The 25,183-nt window shown below is 53.3% G+C and overlaps 14 non-coding genes across 14 annotated transcripts; 4 read left to right on the forward strand and 10 right to left on the reverse strand.

The window, feature by feature from the left end:
- The first annotated feature begins 776 nt into the window (after positions 1–776).
- Positions 777–859, forward strand: TRNAL-UAA (transfer RNA leucine (anticodon UAA)). Its single transcript has one exon. It is a non-coding gene; the product is annotated as a tRNA-Leu (tRNA).
- A 1,126-nt stretch (positions 860–1,985) lies between these two features.
- On the reverse strand, positions 1,986–2,057 carry TRNAE-CUC (transfer RNA glutamic acid (anticodon CUC)). Its single transcript has one exon. It is a non-coding gene; the product is annotated as a tRNA-Glu (tRNA).
- A 2,857-nt stretch (positions 2,058–4,914) lies between these two features.
- On the reverse strand, positions 4,915–4,986 carry TRNAE-UUC (transfer RNA glutamic acid (anticodon UUC)). Its single transcript has one exon. It is a non-coding gene; the product is annotated as a tRNA-Glu (tRNA).
- A 2,154-nt stretch (positions 4,987–7,140) lies between these two features.
- On the reverse strand, positions 7,141–7,212 carry TRNAE-UUC (transfer RNA glutamic acid (anticodon UUC)). Its single transcript has one exon. It is a non-coding gene; the product is annotated as a tRNA-Glu (tRNA).
- Positions 7,213–9,681: 2,469 nt separating this feature from the next.
- Positions 9,682–9,764, forward strand: TRNAL-UAA (transfer RNA leucine (anticodon UAA)). Its single transcript has one exon. It is a non-coding gene; the product is annotated as a tRNA-Leu (tRNA).
- A 1,126-nt stretch (positions 9,765–10,890) lies between these two features.
- Positions 10,891–10,962, reverse strand: TRNAE-CUC (transfer RNA glutamic acid (anticodon CUC)). The gene has a single exon. It is a non-coding gene; the product is annotated as a tRNA-Glu (tRNA).
- Positions 10,963–11,907: 945 nt separating this feature from the next.
- Positions 11,908–11,990, forward strand: TRNAL-UAA (transfer RNA leucine (anticodon UAA)). Its single transcript has one exon. It is a non-coding gene; the product is annotated as a tRNA-Leu (tRNA).
- Positions 11,991–13,116: 1,126 nt separating this feature from the next.
- On the reverse strand, positions 13,117–13,188 carry TRNAE-CUC (transfer RNA glutamic acid (anticodon CUC)). The gene has a single exon. It is a non-coding gene; the product is annotated as a tRNA-Glu (tRNA).
- Positions 13,189–14,133: 945 nt separating this feature from the next.
- TRNAL-UAA (transfer RNA leucine (anticodon UAA)) lies at positions 14,134–14,216 on the forward strand. Its single transcript has one exon. It is a non-coding gene; the product is annotated as a tRNA-Leu (tRNA).
- A 1,126-nt stretch (positions 14,217–15,342) lies between these two features.
- On the reverse strand, positions 15,343–15,414 carry TRNAE-CUC (transfer RNA glutamic acid (anticodon CUC)). The gene has a single exon. It is a non-coding gene; the product is annotated as a tRNA-Glu (tRNA).
- A 2,857-nt stretch (positions 15,415–18,271) lies between these two features.
- On the reverse strand, positions 18,272–18,343 carry TRNAE-UUC (transfer RNA glutamic acid (anticodon UUC)). The gene has a single exon. It is a non-coding gene; the product is annotated as a tRNA-Glu (tRNA).
- A 2,154-nt stretch (positions 18,344–20,497) lies between these two features.
- TRNAE-UUC (transfer RNA glutamic acid (anticodon UUC)) lies at positions 20,498–20,569 on the reverse strand. Its single transcript has one exon. It is a non-coding gene; the product is annotated as a tRNA-Glu (tRNA).
- Positions 20,570–22,723: 2,154 nt separating this feature from the next.
- On the reverse strand, positions 22,724–22,795 carry TRNAE-UUC (transfer RNA glutamic acid (anticodon UUC)). Its single transcript has one exon. It is a non-coding gene; the product is annotated as a tRNA-Glu (tRNA).
- A 2,154-nt stretch (positions 22,796–24,949) lies between these two features.
- TRNAE-UUC (transfer RNA glutamic acid (anticodon UUC)) lies at positions 24,950–25,021 on the reverse strand. The gene has a single exon. It is a non-coding gene; the product is annotated as a tRNA-Glu (tRNA).
- Between the last annotated feature and the right edge of the window lie 162 nt (positions 25,022–25,183).

The following is a 25,183-nucleotide window of genomic DNA, read 5'->3' on the forward strand; positions in this document are numbered from 1 at the left end:
GCTACTGAACCGACGAATTCCTGTACAATCGGGATCCCCGGGAAATCACAAGAGGGACACCTAGTGGCCGCTGATAGCTCAAAGACAGCTGGTACACCTTCTCACACCTACCTCGTTATTCAGCTTGCTGGAAGAATACATTGCGAATGACCGATTCAAGAGTGCAAGGGAGAAGAGTGCTCCAAAGTAGATGTATACATCGCAGCCGGGTTTTCCAGCAATTTACCTTTCTGATGAGCTGGTACTGCACTTTACGCCCACATAGAGCACCTGACTGGGTGGGGGACTGCGTGCGCATGAAGGTGGCTGAGGGCAATGGGAGCAAAGCAACCTGGGACACAGGGGACCCAGCCCCTTTCCTCTGCTTTCGTCTATAGGTCGGGGTGCCTTTTTAAGGACCTTCGATTAAAAAAAGCTGAGCTGCGTGGACAAATTACGCACGTCTACGTCTTAGAGGGATCTTCCCTGACCGGGAATCGAACCCGGGCCGCGGCGGTGAAAGTGCCGAATCCTAGCCACTAGACCACCAGGGAGGAGATGCTCTTGTGAGCCTGCCTTGCTCACTTCCTTATTGTGACTAAGCTAACTCCACTGTATAGATTGCCCATAAAGTACGAGTGGGGAAAAGTTAGGTGTCACACAGTGTGTTTGTCATAAGCAATTACCTTTATCCTCCTGCAAAAGCCTTTTTACTCTGCAATCACCTCTTGCTGGACAGCCTGCGCTGGAGCAGCCAGCATGAAAAGGGAGCTGAGTAAGGCAGGACCTAGGGTCTCACCAGGGTGGCCGAGTGGTTAAGGCGTTGGACTTAAGATCCAATGGACAGTTGTCCGCATGGGTTCGAGCCCCATCCCTGGTATGGGTTTTCAGCGGGTGTGTAGGAACTTGCAGATGCTTTTGTAAAGCATTTTCCTCTGCCCTCCTCACCCTCCCAGTGCCCTTCCTTAACAGTCCCAATTCACGTCTCAGCTGTGGGGTCTGCTGCTACTCTGCACTTAGCATGGATGTTTGCCAAAGCAATGCAGTGCCACCTACGCAGAGCCCCTGCTTAGAGAAATACACCTCCTATGTCTTTTCCCACTGAAGGGAGCAGGAGGAAGTACTTGCTTCCTGGGGAACATGGGCCTGCCACTGGAATTTGTTAACCCGCCTCTTGCGGATTTCTCCCCTTTCTTTGATTTACACCTTCAGGCTCTCCCTTGCCATCGGAGCAGGATCTGCTGATGCAGGCCCGGCTGGATCAAATGTGCAAAGGCTTGTCCCCAGGCCTCGGGAAAAAATTGAGCAGAGATTCCCGCCTCCGCCTCCGCCTCCTCTTGCCTTCCGAACGGGCTTCCAAACGGGCAATGCCCTGACGGGTCCCCCACGCCCCATCCTGCCCATGCCCACACCCCTGTATATGAGGGTGACCCATGTCCCTCACCCTCCATGCTCGAACGGAAGACACGTGTGTCCTGAGGGGAGCGCCAGACAGGCATTTCTCCGGCCAGGCAGACCCCTGCAGCACCCGTTAGGCTCCAAAGCCTGTACATTCCCAAGATGCCACTGGTCACTATGCAAATCAGACAGCCCTGGCCACACCCTCTCCGCCGCTGGGCTCTGCTGCTTTCGGTACGTGCAGCTCAGCTTTTTCTTACCCTGAACCAGACTTCCGTTTCAGCAAAAAGGTGGGTTGCAGTGGGTCCGGGATGCCATTTGGAGACAAAGCCTGCGGCCCTGTCAAAGATGACTTCCTGCCGCACACCATGTGGTCAGAAGCCTACGAAAAGAAGCGCACCTCGGAATACAGAATCTCACTTCCTCAAGAGCCTTGCACAAGAGATTTTCCTCCCGCCGAGGAAAGCAACTCAAAGGGAACCTTGCGAAAATCAAATTAGGAGCCAGATTGCGGGATGCTAGGCAAACTGTTTGTCAGAAAAGCAAATTCATTTTGAGAAGCCCTGACCTGCGGGAAGGAAAAGCATTCAAGGGCAGAAGAAGGACTGTTCCCTGACCGGGAATCGAACCCGGGCCGCGGCGGTGAGAGCGCCGAATCCTAACCACTAGACCACCAGGGAACCCACAGCCATACAGCAAAAGTTCCTACACTGCTCTCCTAGTGACAAAGCTCATGGGGGCTGAAAGCATATTTTATTCTACAGCGAATATGAATCAGAACTTGAAAAAACACTCATGATTCCACCAGACTGTTTGTCACTTCCAAGCACAGGCCATCCCCTCCCCCGTGCTACTGAACCGACGAATTCCTGTACAATCGGGATCCCCGGGAAATCACAAGAGGGACACCTAGTGGCCGCTGATAGCTCAAAGACAGCTGGTACACCTTCTCACACCTACCTCGTTATTCAGCTTGCTGGAAGAATACATTGCGAATGACGGATTCAAGAGTGCAAGGGAGAAGAGTGCTCCAAAGTAGATGTATACATCGCAGCCGGGTTTTCCAGCAATTTACCTTTCTGATGAGCTGGTACTGCACTTTACGCCCACATAGAGCACCTGACTGGGTGGGGGACTGCGTGCGCATGAAGGTGGCTGAGGGCAATGGGAGCAAAGCAACCTGGGACACAGGGGACCCAGCCCCTTTCCTCTGCTTTCGTCTATAGGTCTCGGGTGCCTTTTTAAGGACCTTCGATTAAAAAAAGCTGAGCTGCGTGGACAAATTACGCACGTCTACGTCTTAGAGGGATCTTCCCTGACCGGGAATCGAACCCGGGCCGCAGCGGTGAAAGCGCCGAATCCTAGCCACTAGACCACCAGGGAGGAGATGCTCTTGTGAGCCTGCCTTGCTCACTTCCTTATTGTGACTAAGCTAACTCCACTGTATAGATTGCCCATAAAGTACGAGTGGGGAAAAGTTAGGTGTCACACAGTGTGTTTGTCATAAGCAATTACCTTTATCCTCCTGCAAAAGCCTTTTTACTCTGCAATCACCTCTTGCTGGACAGCCTGCGCTGGAGCAGCCAGCATGAAAAGGGAGCTGAGTAAGGCAGGACCTAGGGTCTCACCAGGGTGGCCGAGTGGTTAAGGCGTTGGACTTAAGATCCAATGGACAGTTGTCCGCATGGGTTCGAGCCCCATGCCTGGTATGGGTTTTCAGCGGGTGTGTAGGAACTTGCAGATGCTTTTGTAAAGCATTTTCCTCTGCCCTCCTCACCCTCCCAGTGCCCTTCCTTAACAGTCCCAATTCACGTCTCAGCTGTGGGGTCTGCTGCTACTCTGCACTTAGCATGGATGTTTGCCAAAGCAATGCAGTGCCACCTACGCAGAGCCCCTGCTTAGAGAAATACACCTCCTATGTCTTTTCCCACTGAAGGGAGCAGGAGGAAGTACTTGCTTCCTGGGGAACATGGGCCTGCCACTGGAATTTGTTAACCCGCCTCTTGCGGATTTCTCCCCTTTCTTTGATTTACACCTGCAGGCTCTCCCTTGCCATCGGAGCAGGATCTGCTGATGCAGGCCCGGCTGGATCAAATGTGCAAAGGCTTGTCCCCAGGCCTCGGGAAAAAATTGAGCAGAGATTCCCGCCTCCGCCTCCGCCTCCTCTTGCCTTCCGAACGGGCTTCCAAACGGGCAATGCCCTGACGGGTCCCCCACGCCCCATCCTGCCCATGCCCACACCCCTGTATATGAGGGTGACCCATGTCCCTCACCCTCCATGCTCGAACGGAAAACACGTGTGTCCTGAGGGGAGCGCCAGACAGGCATTTCTCCGGCCAGGCAGACCCCTGCAGCACCCGTTAGGCTCCAAAGCCTGTACATTCCTAAGATGCCACTGGTCACTATGCAAATCAGACAGCCCTGGCCACACCCTCTCCGCTGCTGGGCTCTGCTGCTTTCGGTACGTGCAGCTCAGCTTTTTCTTACCCTGAACCAGACTTCCGTTTCAGCAAAAAGGTGGGTTGCAGTGGGTCCGGGATGCCATTTGGAGACAAAGCCTGCGGCCCTGTCAAAGATGACTTCCTGCCGCACACCATGTGGTCAGAAGCCTACGAAAAGAAGCGCACCTCGGAATACAGAATCTCACTTCCTCAAGAGCCTTGCACAAGAGATTTTCCTCCCGCCGAGGAAAGCAACTCAAAGGGAACCTTGCGAAAATCAAATTAGGAGCCAGATTGCGGGATGCTAGGCAAACTGTTTGTCAGAAAAGCAAATTCATTTTGAGAAGCCCTGACCTGCGGGAAGTAAAAGCATTCAAGGGCAGAAGAAGGACTGTTCCCTGACCGGGAATCGAACCCGGGCCGCGGCGGTGAGAGCGCAGAATCCTAACCACTAGACCACCAGGGAACCCAGAGCCATACAGCAAAAGTTCCTACACTGCTCTCCTAGTGACAAAGCTCATGGGGGCTGAAAGCATATTTTATTCTACAGCGAATATGAATCAGAACTTGAAAAAACACTCATGATTCCACCAGACTGTTTGTCACTTCCAAGCACAGGCCATCCCCTCCCCCGTGCTACTGAACCGACGAATTCCTGTACAATCGGGATCCCCGGGAAATCACAAGAGGGACACCTAGTGGCCGCTGATAGCTCAAAGACAGCTGGTACACCTTCTCACACCTACCTCGTTATTCAGCTTGCTGGAAGAATACATTGCGAATGACCGATTCAAGAGTGCAAGGGAGAAGAGTGCTCCAAAGTAGATGTATACATCGCAGCCGGGTTTTCCAGCAATTTACCTTTCTGATGAGCTGGTACTGCACTTTACGCCCACATAGAGCACCTGACTGGGTGGGGGACTGCGTGCGCATGAAGGTGGCTGAGGGCAATGGGAGCAAAGCAACCTGGGACACAGGGGACCCAGCCCCTTTCCTCTGCTTTCGTCTATAGGTCGGGGTGCCTTTTTAAGGACCTTCGATTAAAAAAAGCTGAGCTGCGTGGACAAATTACGCACGTCTACGTCTTAGAGGGATCTTCCCTGACCGGGAATCGAACCCGGGCCGCGGCGGTGAAAGCGCCGAATCCTAGCCACTAGACCACCAGGGAGGAGATGCTCTTGTGAGCCTGCCTTGCTCACTTCCTTATTGTGACTAAGCTAACTCCACTGTATAGATTGCCCATAAAGTACGAGTGGGGAAAAGTTAGGTGTCACACAGTGTGTTTGTCATAAGCAATTACCTTTATCCTCCTGCAAAAGCCTTTTTACTCTGCAATCACCTCTTGCTGGACAGCCTGCGCTGGAGCAGCCAGCATGAAAAGGGAGCTGAGTAAGGCAGGGCCTAGGGTCTCACCAGGGTGGCCGAGTGGTTAAGGCGTTGGACTTAAGATCCAATGGACAGTTGTCTGCATGGGTTCGAGCCCCATCCCTGGTATGGGTTTTCAGCGGGTGTGTAGGAACTTGCAGATGCTTTTTTAAAGCATTTTCCTCTGCCCTCCTCACCCTCCCAGTGCCCTTCCTTAACAGTCCCAATTCACGTCTCAGCTGTGGGGTCTGCTGCTACTCTGCACTTAGCATGGATGCTTCCCAAAGCAATGCAGTGCCACCTACGCAGAGCCCCTGCTTAGAGAAATACACCTCCTATGTCTTTTCCCACTGAAGGGAGCAGGAGGAAGTACTTGCTTCCTGGGGAACATGGGCCTGCCACTGGAATTTGTTAACCCGCCTCTTGCGGATTTCTCCCCTTTCTTTGATTTAAACCTGCAGGCTCTCCCTTGCCATCGGAGCAGGATCTGCTGATGCAGGCCCGGCTGGATCAAATGTGCAAAGGCTTGTCCCCAGGCCTCGGGAAAAAATTGAGCAGAGATTCCCGCCTCCGCCTCCGCCTCCTCTTGCCTTCCGAACGGGCTTCCAAACGGGCAATGCCCTGACGGGTCCCCCACGCCCCATCCTGCCCATGCCCACACCCCTGTATATGAGGGTGACCCATGTCCCTCACCCTCCATGCTCGAACGGAAGACACGTGTGTCCTGAGGGGAGCGCCAGACAGGCATTTCTCCGGCCAGGCAGACCCCTGCAGCACCCGTTAGGCTCCAAAGCCTGTACATTCCCAAGATGCCACTGGTCACTATGCAAATCAGACAGCCCTGGCCACACCCTCTCCGCCGCTGGGCTCTGCTGCTTTCGGTACGTGCAGCTCAGCTTTTTCTTACCCTGAACCAGACTTCCGTTTCAGCAAAAAGGTGGGTTGCAGTGGGTCCGGGATGCCATTTGGAGACAAAGCCTGCGGCCCTGTCAAAGATGACTTCCTGCCGCACACCATGTGGTCAGAAGCCTACGAAAAGAAGCGCACCTCGGAATACAGAATCTCACTTCCTCAAGAGCCTTGCACAAGAGATTTTCCTCCCGCCGAGGAAAGCAACTCAAAGGGAACCTTGCGAAAATCAAATTAGGAGCCAGATTGCGGGATGCTAGGCAAACTGTTTGTCAGAAAAGCAAATTCATTTTGAGAAGCCCTGACCTGCGGGAAGGAAAAGCATTCAAGGGCAGAAGAAGGACTGTTCCCTGACCGGGAATCGAACCCGGGCCGCGGCGGTGAGAGCGCAGAATCCTAACCACTAGACCACCAGGGAACCCAGAGCCATACAGCAAAAGTTCCTACACTGCTCTCCTAGTGACAAAGCTCATGGGGGCTGAAAGCATATTTTATTCTACAGCGAATATGAATCAGAACTTGAAAAAACACTCATGATTCCACCAGACTGTTTGTCACTTCCAAGCACAGGCCATCCCCTCCCCCGTGCTACTGAACCGACGAATTCCTGTACAATCGGGATCCCCGGGAAATCACAAGAGGGACACCTAGTGGCCGCTGATAGCTCAAAGACAGCTGGTACACCTTCTCACACCTACCTCGTTATTCAGCTTGCTGGAAGAATACATTGCGAATGACCGATTCAAGAGTGCAAGGGAGAAGAGTGCTCCAAAGTAGATGTATACATCGCAGCCGGGTTTTCCAGCAATTTACCTTTCTGATGAGCTGGTACTGCACTTTACGCCCACATAGAGCACCTGACTGGGTGGGGGACTGCGTGCGCATGAAGGTGGCTGAGGGCAATGGGAGCAAAGCAACCTGGGACACAGGGGACCCAGCCCCTTTCCTCTGCTTTCGTCTATAGGTCGGGGTGCCTTTTTAAGGACCTTCGATTAAAAAAAGCTGAGCTGCGTGGACAAATTACGCACGTCTACGTCTTAGAGGGATCTTCCCTGACCGGGAATCGAACCCGGGCCGCGGCGGTGAAAGCGCCGAATCCTAGCCACTAGACCACCAGGGAGGAGATGCTCTTGTGAGCCTGCCTTGCTCACTTCCTTATTGTGACTAAGCTAACTCCACTGTATAGATTGCCCATAAAGTACGAGTGGGGAAACGTTAGGTGTCACACAGTGTGTTTGTCATAAGCAATTACCTTTATCCTCCTGCAAAAGCCTTTTTACTCTGCAATCACCTCTTGCTGGACAGCCTGCGCTGGAGCAGCCAGCATGAAAAGGGAGCTGAGTAAGGCAGGGCCTAGGGTCTCACCAGGGTGGCCGAGTGGTTAAGGCGTTGGACTTAAGATCCAATGGACAGTTGTCTGCATGGGTTCGAGCCCCATCCCTGGTATGGGTTTTCAGCGGGTGTGTAGGAACTTGCAGATGCTTTTTTAAAGCATTTTCCTCTGCCCTCCTCACCCTCCCAGTGCCCTTCCTTAACAGTCCCAATTCACGTCTCAGCTGTGGGGTCTGCTGCTACTCTGCACTTAGCATGGATGCTTCCCAAAGCAATGCAGTGCCACCTACGCAGAGCCCCTGCTTAGAGAAATACACCTCCTATGTCTTTTCCCACTGAAGGGAGCAGGAGGAAGTACTTGCTTCCTGGGGAACATGGGCCTGCCACTGGAATTTGTTAACCCGCCTCTTGCGGATTTCTCCCCTTTCTTTGATTTAAACCTGCAGGCTCTCCCTTGCCATCGGAGCAGGATCTGCTGATGCAGGCCCGGCTGGATCAAATGTGCAAAGGCTTGTCCCCAGGCCTCGGGAAAAAATTGAGCAGAGATTCCCGCCTCCGCCTCCGCCTCCTCTTGCCTTCCGAACGGGCTTCCAAACGGGCAATGCCCTGACGGGTCCCCCACGCCCCATCCTGCCCATGCCCACACCCCTGTATATGAGGGTGACCCATGTCCCTCACCCTCCATGCTCGAACGGAAGACACGTGTGTCCTGAGGGGAGCGCCAGACAGGCATTTCTCCGGCCAGGCAGACCCCTGCAGCACCCGTTAGGCTCCAAAGCCTGTACATTCCCAAGATGCCACTGGTCACTATGCAAATCAGACAGCCCTGGCCACACCCTCTCCGCCGCTGGGCTCTGCTGCTTTCGGTACGTGCAGCTCAGCTTTTTCTTACCCTGAACCAGACTTCCGTTTCAGCAAAAAGGTGGGTTGCAGTGGGTCCGGGATGCCATTTGGAGACAAAGCCTGCGGCCCTGTCAAAGATGACTTCCTGCCGCACACCATGTGGTCAGAAGCCTACGAAAAGAAGCGCACCTCGGAATACAGAATCTCACTTCCTCAAGAGCCTTGCACAAGAGATTTTCCTCCCGCCGAGGAAAGCAACTCAAAGGGAACCTTGCGAAAATCAAATTAGGAGCCAGATTGCGGGATGCTAGGCAAACTGTTTGTCAGAAAAGCAAATTCATTTTGAGAAGCCCTGACCTGCGGGAAGGAAAAGCATTCAAGGGCAGAAGAAGGACTGTTCCCTGACCGGGAATCGAACCCGGGCCGCGGCGGTGAGAGCGCAGAATCCTAACCACTAGACCACCAGGGAACCCAGAGCCATACAGCAAAAGTTCCTACACTGCTCTCCTAGTGACAAAGCTCATGGGGGCTGAAAGCATATTTTATTCTACAGCGAATATGAATCAGAACTTGAAAAAACACTCATGATTCCACCAGACTGTTTGTCACTTCCAAGCACAGGCCATCCCCTCCCCCGTGCTACTGAACCGACGAATTCCTGTACAATCGGGATCCCCGGGAAATCACAAGAGGGACACCTAGTGGCCGCTGATAGCTCAAAGACAGCTGGTACACCTTCTCACACCTACCTCGTTATTCAGCTTGCTGGAAGAATACATTGCGAATGACCGATTCAAGAGTGCAAGGGAGAAGAGTGCTCCAAAGTAGATGTATACATCGCAGCCGGGTTTTCCAGCAATTTACCTTTCTGATGAGCTGGTACTGCACTTTACGCCCACATAGAGCACCTGACTGGGTGGGGGACTGCGTGCGCATGAAGGTGGCTGAGGGCAATGGGAGCAAAGCAACCTGGGACACAGGGGACCCAGCCCCTTTCCTCTGCTTTCGTCTATAGGTCGGGGTGCCTTTTTAAGGACCTTCGATTAAAAAAAGCTGAGCTGCGTGGACAAATTACGCACGTCTACGTCTTAGAGGGATCTTCCCTGACCGGGAATCGAACCCGGGCCGCGGCGGTGAAAGTGCCGAATCCTAGCCACTAGACCACCAGGGAGGAGATGCTCTTGTGAGCCTGCCTTGCTCACTTCCTTATTGTGACTAAGCTAACTCCACTGTATAGATTGCCCATAAAGTACGAGTGGGGAAAAGTTAGGTGTCACACAGTGTGTTTGTCATAAGCAATTACCTTTATCCTCCTGCAAAAGCCTTTTTACTCTGCAATCACCTCTTGCTGGACAGCCTGCGCTGGAGCAGCCAGCATGAAAAGGGAGCTGAGTAAGGCAGGACCTAGGGTCTCACCAGGGTGGCCGAGTGGTTAAGGCGTTGGACTTAAGATCCAATGGACAGTTGTCCGCATGGGTTCGAGCCCCATCCCTGGTATGGGTTTTCAGCGGGTGTGTAGGAACTTGCAGATGCTTTTGTAAAGCATTTTCCTCTGCCCTCCTCACCCTCCCAGTGCCCTTCCTTAACAGTCCCAATTCACGTCTCAGCTGTGGGGTCTGCTGCTACTCTGCACTTAGCATGGATGTTTGCCAAAGCAATGCAGTGCCACCTACGCAGAGCCCCTGCTTAGAGAAATACACCTCCTATGTCTTTTCCCACTGAAGGGAGCAGGAGGAAGTACTTGCTTCCTGGGGAACATGGGCCTGCCACTGGAATTTGTTAACCCGCCTCTTGCGGATTTCTCCCCTTTCTTTGATTTACACCTGCAGGCTCTCCCTTGCCATCGGAGCAGGATCTGCTGATGCAGGCCCGGCTGGATCAAATGTGCAAAGGCTTGTCCCCAGGCCTCGGGAAAAAATTGAGCAGAGATTCCCGCCTCCGCCTCCGCCTCCTCTTGCCTTCCGAACGGGCTTCCAAACGGGCAATGCCCTGACGGGTCCCCCACGCCCCATCCTGCCCATGCCCACACCCCTGTATATGAGGGTGACCCATGTCCCTCACCCTCCATGCTCGAACGGAAGACACGTGTGTCCTGAGGGGAGCGCCAGACAGGCATTTCTCCGGCCAGGCAGACCACTGCAGCACCCGTTAGGCTCCAAAGCCTGTACATTCCCAAGATGCCACTGGTCACTATGCAAATCAGACAGCCCTGGCCACACCCTCTCCGCCGCTGGGCTCTGCTGCTTTCGGTACGTGCAGCTCAGCTTTTTCTTACCCTGAACCAGACTTCCGTTTCAGCAAAAAGGTGGGTTGCAGTGGGTCCGGGATGCCATTTGGAGACAAAGCCTGCGGCCCTGTCAAAGATGACTTCCTGCCGCACACCATGTGGTCAGAAGCCTACGAAAAGAAGCGCACCTCGGAATACAGAATCTCACTTCCTCAAGAGCCTTGCACAAGAGATTTTCCTCCCGCCGAGGAAAGCAACTCAAAGGGAACCTTGCGAAAATCAAATTAGGAGCCAGATTGCGGGATGCTAGGCAAACTGTTTGTCAGAAAAGCAAATTCATTTTGAGAAGCCCTGACCTGCGGGAAGGAAAAGCATTCAAGGGCAGAAGAAGGACTGTTCCCTGACCGGGAATCGAACCCGGGCCGCGGCGGTGAGAGCGCCGAATCCTAACCACTAGACCACCAGGGAACCCACAGCCATACAGCAAAAGTTCCTACACTGCTCTCCTAGTGACAAAGCTCATGGGGGCTGAAAGCATATTTTATTCTACAGCGAATATGAATCAGAACTTGAAAAAACACTCATGATTCCACCAGACTGTTTGTCACTTCCAAGCACAGGCCATCCCCTCCCCCGTGCTACTGAACCGACGAATTCCTGTACAATCGGGATCCCCGGGAAATCACAAGAGGGACACCTAGTGGCCGCTGATAGCTCAAAGACAGCTGGTACACCTTCTCACACCTACCTCGTTATTCAGCTTGCTGGAAGAATACATTGCGAATGACCGATTCAAGAGTGCAAGGGAGAAGAGTGCTCCAAAGTAGATGTATACATCGCAGCCGGGTTTTCCAGCAATTTACCTTTCTGATGAGCTGGTACTGCACTTTACGCCCACATAGAGCACCTGACTGGGTGGGGGACTGCGTGCGCATGAAGGTGGCTGAGGGCAATGGGAGCAAAGCAACCTGGGACACAGGGGACCCAGCCCCTTTCCTCTGCTTTCGTCTATAGGTCGGGGTGCCTTTTTAAGGACCTTCGATTAAAAAAAGCTGAGCTGCGTGGACAAATTACGCACGTCTACGTCTTAGAGGGATCTTCCCTGACCGGGAATCGAACCCGGGCCGCGGCGGTGAAAGTGCCGAATCCTAGCCACTAGACCACCAGGGAGGAGATGCTCTTGTGAGCCTGCCTTGCTCACTTCCTTATTGTGACTAAGCTAACTCCACTGTATAGATTGCCCATAAAGTACGAGTGGGGAAAAGTTAGGTGTCACACAGTGTGTTTGTCATAAGCAATTACCTTTATCCTCCTGCAAAAGCCTTTTTACTCTGCAATCACCTCTTGCTGGACAGCCTGCGCTGGAGCAGCCAGCATGAAAAGGGAGCTGAGTAAGGCAGGACCTAGGGTCTCACCAGGGTGGCCGAGTGGTTAAGGCGTTGGACTTAAGATCCAATGGACAGTTGTCCGCATGGGTTCGAGCCCCATCCCTGGTATGGGTTTTCAGCGGGTGTGTAGGAACTTGCAGATGCTTTTGTAAAGCATTTTCCTCTGCCCTCCTCACCCTCCCAGTGCCCTTCCTTAACAGTCCCAATTCACGTCTCAGCTGTGGGGTCTGCTGCTACTCTGCACTTAGCATGGATGTTTGCCAAAGCAATGCAGTGCCACCTACGCAGAGCCCCTGCTTAGAGAAATACACCTCCTATGTCTTTTCCCACTGAAGGGAGCAGGAGGAAGTACTTGCTTCCTGGGGAACATGGGCCTGCCACTGGAATTTGTTAACCCGCCTCTTGCGGATTTCTCCCCTTTCTTTGATTTACACCTGCAGGCTCTCCCTTGCCATCGGAGCAGGATCTGCTGATGCAGGCCCGGCTGGATCAAATGTGCAAAGGCTTGTCCCCAGGCCTCGGGAAAAAATTGAGCAGAGATTCCCGCCTCCGCCTCCGCCTCCTCTTGCCTTCCGAACGGGCTTCCAAACGGGCAATGCCCTGACGGGTCCCCCACGCCCCATCCTGCCCATGCCCACACCCCTGTATATGAGGGTGACCCATGTCCCTCACCCTCCATGCTCGAACGGAAGACACGTGTGTCCTGAGGGGAGCGCCAGACAGGCATTTCTCCGGCCAGGCAGACCCCTGCAGCACCCGTTAGGCTCCAAAGCCTGTACATTCCCAAGATGCCACTGGTCACTATGCAAATCAGACAGCCCTGGCCACACCCTCTCCGCCGCTGGGCTCTGCTGCTTTCGGTACGTGCAGCTCAGCTTTTTCTTACCCTGAACCAGACTTCCGTTTCAGCAAAAAGGTGGGTTGCAGTGGGTCCGGGATGCCATTTGGAGACAAAGCCTGCGGCCCTGTCAAAGATGACTTCCTGCCGCACACCATGTGGTCAGAAGCCTACGAAAAGAAGCGCACCTCGGAATACAGAATCTCACTTCCTCAAGAGCCTTGCACAAGAGATTTTCCTCCCGCCGAGGAAAGCAACTCAAAGGGAACCTTGCGAAAATCAAATTAGGAGCCAGATTGCGGGATGCTAGGCAAACTGTTTGTCAGAAAAGCAAATTCATTTTGAGAAGCCCTGACCTGCGGGAAGGAAAAGCATTCAAGGGCAGAAGAAGGACTGTTCCCTGACCGGGAATCGAACCCGGGCCGCGGCGGTGAGAGCGCCGAATCCTAACCACTAGACCACCAGGGAACCCACAGCCATACAGCAAAAGTTCCTACACTGCTCTCCTAGTGACAAAGCTCATGGGGGCTGAAAGCATATTTTATTCTACAGCGAATATGAATCAGAACTTGAAAAAACACTCATGATTCCACCAGACTGTTTGTCACTTCCAAGCACAGGCCATCCCCTCCCCCGTGCTACTGAACCGACGAATTCCTGTACAATCGGGATCCCCGGGAAATCACAAGAGGGACACCTAGTGGCCGCTGATAGCTCAAAGACAGCTGGTACACCTTCTCACACCTACCTCGTTATTCAGCTTGCTGGAAGAATACATTGCGAATGACCGATTCAAGAGTGCAAGGGAGAAGAGTGCTCCAAAGTAGATGTATACATCGCAGCCGGGTTTTCCAGCAATTTACCTTTCTGATGAGCTGGTACTGCACTTTACGCCCACATAGAGCACCTGACTGGGTGGGGGACTGCGTGCGCATGAAGGTGGCTGAGGGCAATGGGAGCAAAGCAACCTGGGACACAGGGGACCCAGCCCCTTTCCTCTGCTTTCGTCTATAGGTCGGGGTGCCTTTTTAAGGACCTTCGATTAAAAAAAGCTGAGCTGCGTGGACAAATTACGCACGTCTACGTCTTAGAGGGATCTTCCCTGACCGGGAATCGAACCCGGGCCGCGGCGGTGAAAGTGCCGAATCCTAGCCACTAGACCACCAGGGAGGAGATGCTCTTGTGAGCCTGCCTTGCTCACTTCCTTATTGTGACTAAGCTAACTCCACTGTATAGATTGCCCATAAAGTACGAGTGGGGAAAAGTTAGGTGTCACACAGTGTGTTTGTCATAAGCAATTACCTTTATCCTCCTGCAAAAGCCTTTTTACTCTGCAATCACCTCTTGCTGGACAGCCTGCGCTGGAGCAGCCAGCATGAAAAGGGAGCTGAGTAAGGCAGGACCTAGGGTCTCACCAGGGTGGCCGAGTGGTTAAGGCGTTGGACTTAAGATCCAATGGACAGTTGTCCGCATGGGTTCGAGCCCCATCCCTGGTATGGGTTTTCAGCGGGTGTGTAGGAACTTGCAGATGCTTTTGTAAAGCATTTTCCTCTGCCCTCCTCACCCTCCCAGTGCCCTTCCTTAACAGTCCCAATTCACGTCTCAGCTGTGGGGTCTGCTGCTACTCTGCACTTAGCATGGATGTTTGCCAAAGCAATGCAGTGCCACCTACGCAGAGCCCCTGCTTAGAGAAATACACCTCCTATGTCTTTTCCCACTGAAGGGAGCAGGAGGAAGTACTTGCTTCCTGGGGAACATGGGCCTGCCACTGGAATTTGTTAACCCGCCTCTTGCGGATTTCTCCCCTTTCTTTGATTTACACCTGCAGGCTCTCCCTTGCCATCGGAGCAGGATCTGCTGATGCAGGCCCGGCTGGATCAAATGTGCAAAGGCTTGTCCCCAGGCCTCGGGAAAAAATTGAGCAGAGATTCCCGCCTCCGCCTCCGCCTCCTCTTGCCTTCCGAACGGGCTTCCAAACGGGCAATGCCCTGACGGGTCCCCCACGCCCCATCCTGCCCATGCCCACACCCCTGTATATGAGGGTGACCCATGTCCCTCACCCTCCATGCTCGAACGGAAGACACGTGTGTCCTGAGGGGAGCGCCAGACAGGCATTTCTCCGGCCAGGCAGACCCCTGCAGCACCCGTTAGGCTCCAAAGCCTGTACATTCCCAAGATGCCACTGGTCACTATGCAAATCAGACAGCCCTGGCCACACCCTCTCCGCCGCTGGGCTCTGCTGCTTTCGGTACGTGCAGCTCAGCTTTTTCTTACCCTGAACCAGACTTCCGTTTCAGCAAAAAGGTGGGTTGCAGTGGGTCCGGGATGCCATTTGGAGACAAAGCCTGCGGCCCTGTCAAAGATGACTTCCTGCCGCACACCATGTGGTCAGAAGCCTACGAAAAGAAGCGCACCTCGGAATACAGAATCTCACTTCCTCAAGAGCCTTGCACAAGAGATTTTCCTCCCGCCGAGGAAAGCAACTCAAAGGGAACCTTGCGAAAATCAAATTAGGAGCCAGATTGCGGGATGCTAGGCAAACTGTTTGTCAGAAAAGCAAATTCATTTTGAGAAGCCCTGACCTGCGGGAAGGAAAAGCATTCAAGGGCAGAAGAAGGACTGTTCCCTGACCGGGAATCGAACCCGGGCCGCGGCGGTGAGAGCGCCGAATCCTAACCACTAGACCACCAGGGAACCCACAGCCATACAGCAAAAGTTCCTACACTGCTCTCCTAGTGACAAAGCTCATGGGGGCTGAAAGCATATTTTATTCTACAGCGAATATGAATCAGAACTTGAAAAAACACTCATGATTCCACCAGACTGTTTGTCACTTCCAAGCACAGGCCATCCCCTCCCCCGTGCTACTGAACCGACGAATTCCTGTACAATCGGGATCCCCGGGAAATCACAAGAGGGACACCTAGTGGCCGCTGATAGCTCAAAGACAGCTGGTACACCTTCTCACACCTACCTCGTTATTCAGCTTGCTGGAAGAATACATTGCGAATGACGGATTCAAGAGTGCAAGGGAGAAGAGTGCTCCAAAGTAGATGTATACATCGCAGCCGGGTTTTCCAGCAATTTACCTTTCTGATGAGCTGGTACTGCACTTTACGCCCACATAGAGCACCTGACTGGGTGGGGGACTGCGTGCGCATGAAGGTGGCTGAGGGCAATGGGAGCAAAGCAACCTGGGACACAGGGGACCCAGCCCCTTTCCTCTGCTTTCGTCTATAGGTCTCGGGTGCCTTTTTAAGGACCTTCGATTAAAAAAAGCTGAGCTGCGTGGACAAATTACGCACGTCTACGTCTTAGAGGGATCTTCCCTGACCGGGAATCGAACCCGGGCCGCAGCGGTGAAAGCGCCGAATCCTAGCCACTAGACCACCAGGGAGGAGATGCTCTTGTGAGCCTGCCTTGCTCACTTCCTTATTGTGACTAAGCTAACTCCACTGTATAGATTGCCCATAAAGTACGAGTGGGGAAAAGTTAGGTGTCACACAGTGTGTTTGTCATAAGCAATTACCTTTATCCTCCTGCAAAAGCCTTTTTACTCTGCAATCACCTCTTGCTGGACAGCCTGCGCTGGAGCAGCCAGCATGAAAAGGGAGCTGAGTAAGGCAGGACCTAGGGTCTCACCAGGGTGGCCGAGTGGTTAAGGCGTTGGACTTAAGATCCAATGGACAGTTGTCCGCATGGGTTCGAGCCCCATGCCTGGTATGGGTTTTCAGCGGGTGTGTAGGAACTTGCAGATGCTTTTGTAAAGCATTTTCCTCTGCCCTCCTCACCCTCCCAGTGCCCTTCCTTAACAGTCCCAATTCACGTCTCAGCTGTGGGGTCTGCTGCTACTCTGCACTTAGCATGGATGTTTGCCAAAGCAATGCAGTGCCACCTACGCAGAGCCCCTGCTTAGAGAAATACACCTCCTATGTCTTTTCCCACTGAAGGGAGCAGGAGGAAGTACTTGCTTCCTGGGGAACATGGGCCTGCCACTGGAATTTGTTAACCCGCCTCTTGCGGATTTCTCCCCTTTCTTTGATTTACACCTGCAGGCTCTCCCTTGCCATCGGAGCAGGATCTGCTGATGCAGGCCCGGCTGGATCAAATGTGCAAAGGCTTGTCCCCAGGCCTCGGGAAAAAATTGAGCAGAGATTCCCGCCTCCGCCTCCGCCTCCTCTTGCCTTCCGAACGGGCTTCCAAACGGGCAATGCCCTGACGGGTCCCCCACGCCCCATCCTGCCCATGCCCACACCCCTGTATATGAGGGTGACCCATGTCCCTCACCCTCCATGCTCGAACGGAAGACACGTGTGTCCTGAGGGGAGCGCCAGACAGGCATTTCTCCGGCCAGGCAGACCCCTGCAGCACCCGTTAGGCTCCAAAGCCTGTACATTCCCAAGATGCCACTGGTCACTATGCAAATCAGACAGCCCTGGCCACACCCTCTCCGCTGCTGGGCTCTGCTGCTTTCGGTACGTGCAGCTCAGCTTTTTCTTACCCTGAACCAGACTTCCGTTTCAGCAAAAAGGTGGGTTGCAGTGGGTCCGGGATGCCATTTGGAGACAAAGCCTGCGGCCCTGTCAAAGATGACTTCCTGCCGCACACCATGTGGTCAGAAGCCTACGAAAAGAAGCGCACCTCGGAATACAGAATCTCACTTCCTCAAGAGCCTTGCACAAGAGATTTTCCTCCCGCCGAGGAAAGCAACTCAAAGGGAACCTTGCGAAAATCAAATTAGGAGCCAGATTGCGGGATGCTAGGCAAACTGTTTGTCAGAAAAGCAAATTCATTTTGAGAAGCCCTGACCTGCGGGAAGTAAAAGCATTCAAGGGCAGAAGAAGGACTGTTCCCTGACCGGGAATCGAACCCGGGCCGCGGCGGTGAGAGCGCAGAATCCTAACCACTAGACCACCAGGGAACCCAGAGCCATACAGCAAAAGTTCCTACACTGCTCTCCTAGTGACAAAGCTCATGGGGGCTGAAAGCATATTTTATTCTACAGCGAATATGAATCAGAACTTGAAAAAACACTCATGATTCCACCAGACTGTTTGTCACTTCCAAGCACAGGCCATCCCCTCCCCCGTGCTACTGAACCGACGAATTCCTGTACAATCGGGATCCCCGGGAAATCACAAGAGGGACACCTAGTGGCCGCTGATAGCTCAAAGACAGCTGGTACACCTTCTCACACCTACCTCGTTATTCAGCTTGCTGGAAGAATACATTGCGAATGACCGATTCAAGAGTGCAAGGGAGAAGAGTGCTCCAAAGTAGATGTATACATCGCAGCCGGGTTTTCCAGCAATTTACCTTTCTGATGAGCTGGTACTGCACTTTACGCCCACATAGAGCACCTGACTGGGTGGGGGACTGCGTGCGCATGAAGGTGGCTGAGGGCAATGGGAGCAAAGCAACCTGGGACACAGGGGACCCAGCCCCTTTCCTCTGCTTTCGTCTATAGGTCGGGGTGCCTTTTTAAGGACCTTCGATTAAAAAAAGCTGAGCTGCGTGGACAAATTACGCACGTCTACGTCTTAGAGGGATCTTCCCTGACCGGGAATCGAACCCGGGCCGCGGCGGTGAAAGCGCCGAATCCTAGCCACTAGACCACCAGGGAGGAGATGCTCTTGTGAGCCTGCCTTGCTCACTTCCTTATTGTGACTAAGCTAACTCCACTGTATAGATTGCCCATAAAGTACGAGTGGGGAAAAGTTAGGTGTCACACAGTGTGTTTGTCATAAGCAATTACCTTTATCCTCCTGCAAAAGCCTTTTTACTCTGCAATCACCTCTTGCTGGACAGCCTGCGCTGGAGCAGCCAGCATGAAAAGGGAGCTGAGTAAGGCAGGGCCTAGGGTCTCACCAGGGTGGCCGAGTGGTTAAGGCGTTGGACTTAAGATCCAATGGACAGTTGTCTGCATGGGTTCGAGCCCCATCCCTGGTATGGGTTTTCAGCGGGTGTGTAGGAACTTGCAGATGCTTTTTTAAAGCATTTTCCTCTGCCCTCCTCACCCTCCCAGTGCCCTTCCTTAACAGTCCCAATTCACGTCTCAGCTGTGGGGTCTGCTGCTACTCTGCACTTAGCATGGATGCTTCCCAAAGCAATGCAGTGCCACCTACGCAGAGCCCCTGCTTAGAGAAATACACCTCCTATGTCTTTTCCCACTGAAGGGAGCAGGAGGAAGTACTTGCTTCCTGGGGAACATGGGCCTGCCACTGGAATTTGTTAACCCGCCTCTTGCGGATTTCTCCCCTTTCTTTGATTTAAACCTGAAGGCTCTCCCTTGCCATCGGAGCAGGATCTGCTGATGCAGGCCCGGCTGGATCAAATGTGCAAAGGCTTGTCCCCAGGCCTCGGGAAAAAATTGAGCAGAGATTCCCGCCTCCGCCTCCGCCTCCTCTTGCCTTCCGAACGGGCTTCCAAACGGGCAATGCCCTGACGGGTCCCCCACGCCCCATCCTGCCCATGCCCACACCCCTGTATATGAGGGTGACCCATGTCCCTCACCCTCCATGCTCGAACGGAAGACACGTGTGTCCTGAGGGGAGCGCCAGACAGGCATTTCTCCGGCCAGGCAGACCCCTGCAGCACCCGTTAGGCTCCAAAGCCTGTACATTCCCAAGATGCCACTGGTCACTATGCAAATCAGACAGCCCTGGCCACACCCTCTCCGCTGCTGGGCTCTGCTGCTTTCGGTACGTGCAGCTCAGCTTTTTCTTACCCTGAACCAGACTTCCGTTTCAGCAAAAAGGTGGGTTGCAGTGGGTCCGGGATGCCATTTGGAGACAAAGCCTGCGGCCCTGTCAAAGATGACTTCCTGCCGCACACCATGTGGTCAGAAGCCTACGAAAAGAAGCGCACCTCGGAATACAGAATCTCACTTCCTCAAGAGCCTTGCACAAGAGATTTTCCTCCCGCCGAGGAAAGCAACTCAAAGGGAACCTTGCGAAAATCAAATTAGGAGCCAGATTGCGGGATGCTAGGCAAACTGTTTGTCAGAAAAGCAAATTCATTTTGAGAAGCCCTGACCTGCGGGAAGTAAAAGCATTCAAGGGCAGAAGAAGGACTGTTCCCTGACCGGGAATCGAACCCGGGCCGCGGCGGTGAGAGCGCAGAATCCTAACCACTAGACCACCAGGGAACCCAGAGCCATACAGCAAAAGTTCCTACACTGCTCTCCTAGTGACAAAGCTCATGGGGGCTGAAAGCATATTTTATTCTACAGCGAATATGAATCAGAACTTGAAAAAACACTCATGATTCCACCAGACTGTTTGTCACTTCCAAGCACAGGCCATCCCCTCCCCCGTGCTACTGAACCGACGAATTCCTGTACAATCGGGATCCCCGGGAAATCACAAGAGGGACACCTAGTGGCCGCTGATAGCTCAAAGACAGCTGGTACACCTTCTCACACCTACCTCGTTATTCAGCTTGCTGGAAGAATACATTGCGAATGACCGATTCAAGAGTGCAAGGGAGAAGAGTGCTCCAAAGTAGATGTATACATCGCAGCCGGGTTTTCCAGCAATTTACCTTTCTGATGAGCTGGTACTGCACTTTACGCCCACATAGAGCACCTGACTGGGTGGGGGACTGCGTGCGCATGAAGGTGGCTGAGGGCAATGGGAGCAAAGCAACCTGGGACACAGGGGACCCAGCCCCTTTCCTCTGCTTTCGTCTATAGGTCGGGGTGCCTTTTTAAGGACCTTCGATTAAAAAAAGCTGAGCTGCGTGGACAAATTACGCACGTCTACGTCTTAGAGGGATCTTCCCTGACCGGGAATCGAACCCGGGCCGCGGCGGTGAAAGCGCCGAATCCTAGCCACTAGACCACCAGGGAGGAGATGCTCTTGTGAGCCTGCCTTGCTCACTTCCTTATTGTGACTAAGCTAACTCCACTGTATAGATTGCCCATAAAGTACGAGTGGGGAAAAGTTAGGTGTCACACAGTGTGTTTGTCATAAGCAATTACCTTTATCCTCCTGCAAAAGCCTTTTTACTCTGCAATCACCTCTTGCTGGACAGCCTGCGCTGGAGCAGCCAGCATGAAAAGGGAGCTGAGTAAGGCAGGGCCTAGGGTCTCACCAGGGTGGCCGAGTGGTTAAGGCGTTGGACTTAAGATCCAATGGACAGTTGTCTGCATGGGTTCGAGCCCCATCCCTGGTATGGGTTTTCAGCGGGTGTGTAGGAACTTGCAGATGCTTTTTTAAAGCATTTTCCTCTGCCCTCCTCACCCTCCCAGTGCCCTTCCTTAACAGTCCCAATTCACGTCTCAGCTGTGGGGTCTGCTGCTACTCTGCACTTAGCATGGATGCTTCCCAAAGCAATGCAGTGCCACCTACGCAGAGCCCCTGCTTAGAGAAATACACCTCCTATGTCTTTTCCCACTGAAGGGAGCAGGAGGAAGTACTTGCTTCCTGGGGAACATGGGCCTGCCACTGGAATTTGTTAACCCGCCTCTTGCGGATTTCTCCCCTTTCTTTGATTTAAACCTGAAGGCTCTCCCTTGCCATCGGAGCAGGATCTGCTGATGCAGGCCCGGCTGGATCAAATGTGCAAAGGCTTGTCCCCAGGCCTCGGGAAAAAATTGAGCAGAGATTCCCGCCTCCGCCTCCGCCTCCTCTTGCCTTCCGAACGGGCTTCCAAACGGGCAATGCCCTGACGGGTCCCCCACGCCCCATCCTGCCCATGCCCACACCCCTGTATATGAGGGTGACCCATGTCCCTCACCCTCCATGCTCGAACGGAAGACACGTGTGTCCTGAGGGGAGCGCCAGACAGGCATTTCTCCGGCCAGGCAGACCCCTGCAGCACCCGTTAGGCTCCAAAGCCTGTACATTCCCAAGATGCCACTGGTCACTATGCAAATCAGACAGCCCTGGCCACACCCTCTCCGCTGCTGGGCTCTGCTGCTTTCGGTACGTGCAGCTCAGCTTTTTCTTACCCTGAACCAGACTTCCGTTTCAGCAAAAAGGTGGGTTGCAGTGGGTCCGGGATGCCATTTGGAGACAAAGCCTGCGGCCCTGTCAAAGATGACTTCCTGCCGCACACCATGTGGTCAGAAGCCTACGAAAAGAAGCGCACCTCGGAATACAGAATCTCACTTCCTCAAGAGCCTTGCACAAGAGATTTTCCTCCCGCCGAGGAAAGCAACTCAAAGGGAACCTTGCGAAAATCAAATTAGGAGCCAGATTGCGGGATGCTAGGCAAACTGTTTGTCAGAAAAGCAAATTCATTTTGAGAAGCCCTGACCTGCGGGAAGTAAAAGCATTCAAGGGCAGAAGAAGGACTGTTCCCTGACCGGGAATCGAACCCGGGCCGCGGCGGTGAGAGCGCAGAATCCTAACCACTAGACCACCAGGGAACCCAGAGCCATACAGCAAAAGTTCCTACACTGCTCTCCTAGTGACAAAGCTCATGGGGGCTGAAAGCATATTTTATTCTACAGCGAATATGAATCAGAACTTGAAAAAACACTCATGATTCCACCAGACTGTTTGTCACTTCCAAGCACAGGCCATCCCCTCCCCCGTGCTACTGAACCGACGAATTCCTGTACAATCGGGATCCCCGGGAAATCACAAGAGGGACACCTAGTGGCCGCTGATAGCTCAAAGACAGCTGGTACACCTTCTCACACCTACCTCGTTATTCAGCTTGCTGGAAGAATACATTGCGAATGACCGATTCAAGAGTGCAAGGGAGAAGAGTGCTCCAAAGTAGATGTATACATCGCAGCCGGGTTTTCCAGCAATTTACCTTTCTGATGAGCTGGTACTGCACTTTACGCCCACATAGAGCACCTGACTGGGTGGGGGACTGCGTGCGCATGAAGGTGGCTGAGGGCAATGGGAGCAAAGCAACCTGGGACACAGGGGACCCAGCCCCTTTCCTCTGCTTTCGTCTATAGGTCGGGGTGCCTTTTTAAGGACCTTCGATTAAAAAAAGCTGAGCTGCGTGGACAAATTACGCACGTCTACGTCTTAGAGGGATCTTCCCTGACCGGGAATCGAACCCGGGCCGCGGCGGTGAAAGCGCCGAATCCTAGCCACTAGACCACCAGGGAGGAGATGCTCTTGTGAGCCTGCCTTGCTCACTTCCTTATTGTGACTAAGCTAACTCCACTGTATAGATTGCCCATAAAGTACGAGTGGGGAAAAGTTAGGTGTCACACAGTGTGTTTGTCATAAGCAATTACCTTTATCCTCCTGCAAAAGCCTTTTTACTCTGCAATCACCTCTTGCTGGACAGCCTGCGCTGGAGCAGCCAGCATGAAAAGGGAGCTGAGTAAGGCAGGGCCTAGGGTCTCACCAGGGTGGCCGAGTGGTTAAGGCGTTGGACTTAAGATCCAATGGACAGTTGTCTGCATGGGTTCGAGCCCCATCCCTGGTATGGGTTTTCAGCGGGTGTGTAGGAACTTGCAGATGCTTTTTTAAAGCATTTTCCTCTGCCCTCCTCACCCTCCCAGTGCCCTTCCTTAACAGTCCCAATTCACGTCTCAGCTGTGGGGTCTGCTGCTACTCTGCACTTAGCATGGATGCTTCCCAAAGCAATGCAGTGCCACCTACGCAGAGCCCCTGCTTAGAGAAATACACCTCCTATGTCTTTTCCCACTGAAGGGAGCAGGAGGAAGTACTTGCTTCCTGGGGAACATGGGCCTGCCACTGGAATTTGTTAACCCGCCTCTTGCGGATTTCTCCCCTTTCTTTGATTTAAACCTGCAGGCTCTCCCTTGCCATCGGAGCAGGATCTGCTGATGCAGGCCCGGCTGGATCAAATGTGCAAAGGCTTGTCCCCAGGCCTCGGGAAAAAATTGAGCAGAGATTCCCGCCTCCGCCTCCGCCTCCTCTTGCCTTCCGAACGGGCTTCCAAACGGGCAATGCCCTGACGGGTCCCCCACGCCCCATCCTGCCCATGCCCACACCCCTGTATATGAGGGTGACCCATGTCCCTCACCCTCCATGCTCGAACGGAAGACACGTGTGTCCTGAGGGGAGCGCCAGACAGGCATTTCTCCGGCCAGGCAGACCCCTGCAGCACCCGTTAGGCTCCAAAGCCTGTACATTCCCAAGATGCCACTGGTCACTATGCAAATCAGACAGCCCTGGCCACACCCTCTCCGCCGCTGGGCTCTGCTGCTTTCGGTACGTGCAGCTCAGCTTTTTCTTACCCTGAACCAGACTTCCGTTTCAGCAAAAAGGTGGGTTGCAGTGGGTCCGGGATGCCATTTGGAGACAAAGCCTGCGGCCCTGTCAAAGATGACTTCCTGCCGCACACCATGTGGTCAGAAGCCTACGAAAAGAAGCGCACCTCGGAATACAGAATCTCACTTCCTCAAGAGCCTTGCACAAGAGATTTTCCTCCCGCCGAGGAAAGCAACTCAAAGGGAACCTTGCGAAAATCAAATTAGGAGCCAGATTGCGGGATGCTAGGCAAACTGTTTGTCAGAAAAGCAAATTCATTTTGAGAAGCCCTGACCTGCGGGAAGGAAAAGCATTCAAGGGCAGAAGAAGGACTGTTCCCTGACCGGGAATCGAACCCGGGCCGCGGCGGTGAGAGCGCAGAATCCTAACCACTAGACCACCAGGGAACCCAGAGCCATACAGCAAAAGTTCCTACACTGCTCTCCTAGTGACAAAGCTCATGGGGGCTGAAAGCATATTTTATTCTACAGCGAATATGAATCAGAACTTGAAAAAACACTCATGATTCCACCAGACTGTTTGTCACTTCCAAGCACAGGCCATCCCCTCCCCCGTGCTACTGAACCGACGAATTCCTGTACAATCGGGATCCCCGGGAAATCACAAGAGGGACACCTAGTGGCCGCTGATAGCTCAAAGACAGCTGGTACACCTTCTCACACCTACCTCGTTATTCAGCTTGCTGGAAGAATACATTGCGAATGACCGATTCAAGAGTGCAAGGGAGAAGAGTGCTCCAAAGTAGATGTATACATCGCAGCCGGGTTTTCCAGCAATTTACCTTTCTGATGAGCTGGTACTGCACTTTACGCCCACATAGAGCACCTGACTGGGTGGGGGACTGCGTGCGCATGAAGGTGGCTGAGGGCAATGGGAGCAAAGCAACCTGGGACACAGGGGACCCAGCCCCTTTCCTCTGCTTTCGTCTATAGGTCGGGGTGCCTTTTTAAGGACCTTCGATTAAAAAAAGCTGAGCTGCGTGGACAAATTACGCACGTCTACGTCTTAGAGGGATCTTCCCTGACCGGGAATCGAACCCGGGCCGCGGCGGTGAAAGCGCCGAATCCTAGCCACTAGACCACCAGGGAGGAGATGCTCTTGTGAGCCTGCCTTGCTCACTTCCTTATTGTGACTAAGCTAACTCCACTGTATAGATTGCCCATAAAGTACGAGTGGGGAAAAGTTAGGTGTCACACAGTGTGTTTGTCATAAGCAATTACCTTTATCCTCCTGCAAAAGCCTTTTTACTC

This window comes from Triturus cristatus, chromosome 5_2 (genome assembly GCF_964204655.1).
Source record: "Triturus cristatus chromosome 5_2, aTriCri1.1, whole genome shotgun sequence".
Classification (NCBI taxonomy): Eukaryota; Metazoa; Chordata; class Amphibia; order Caudata; family Salamandridae; genus Triturus; species Triturus cristatus.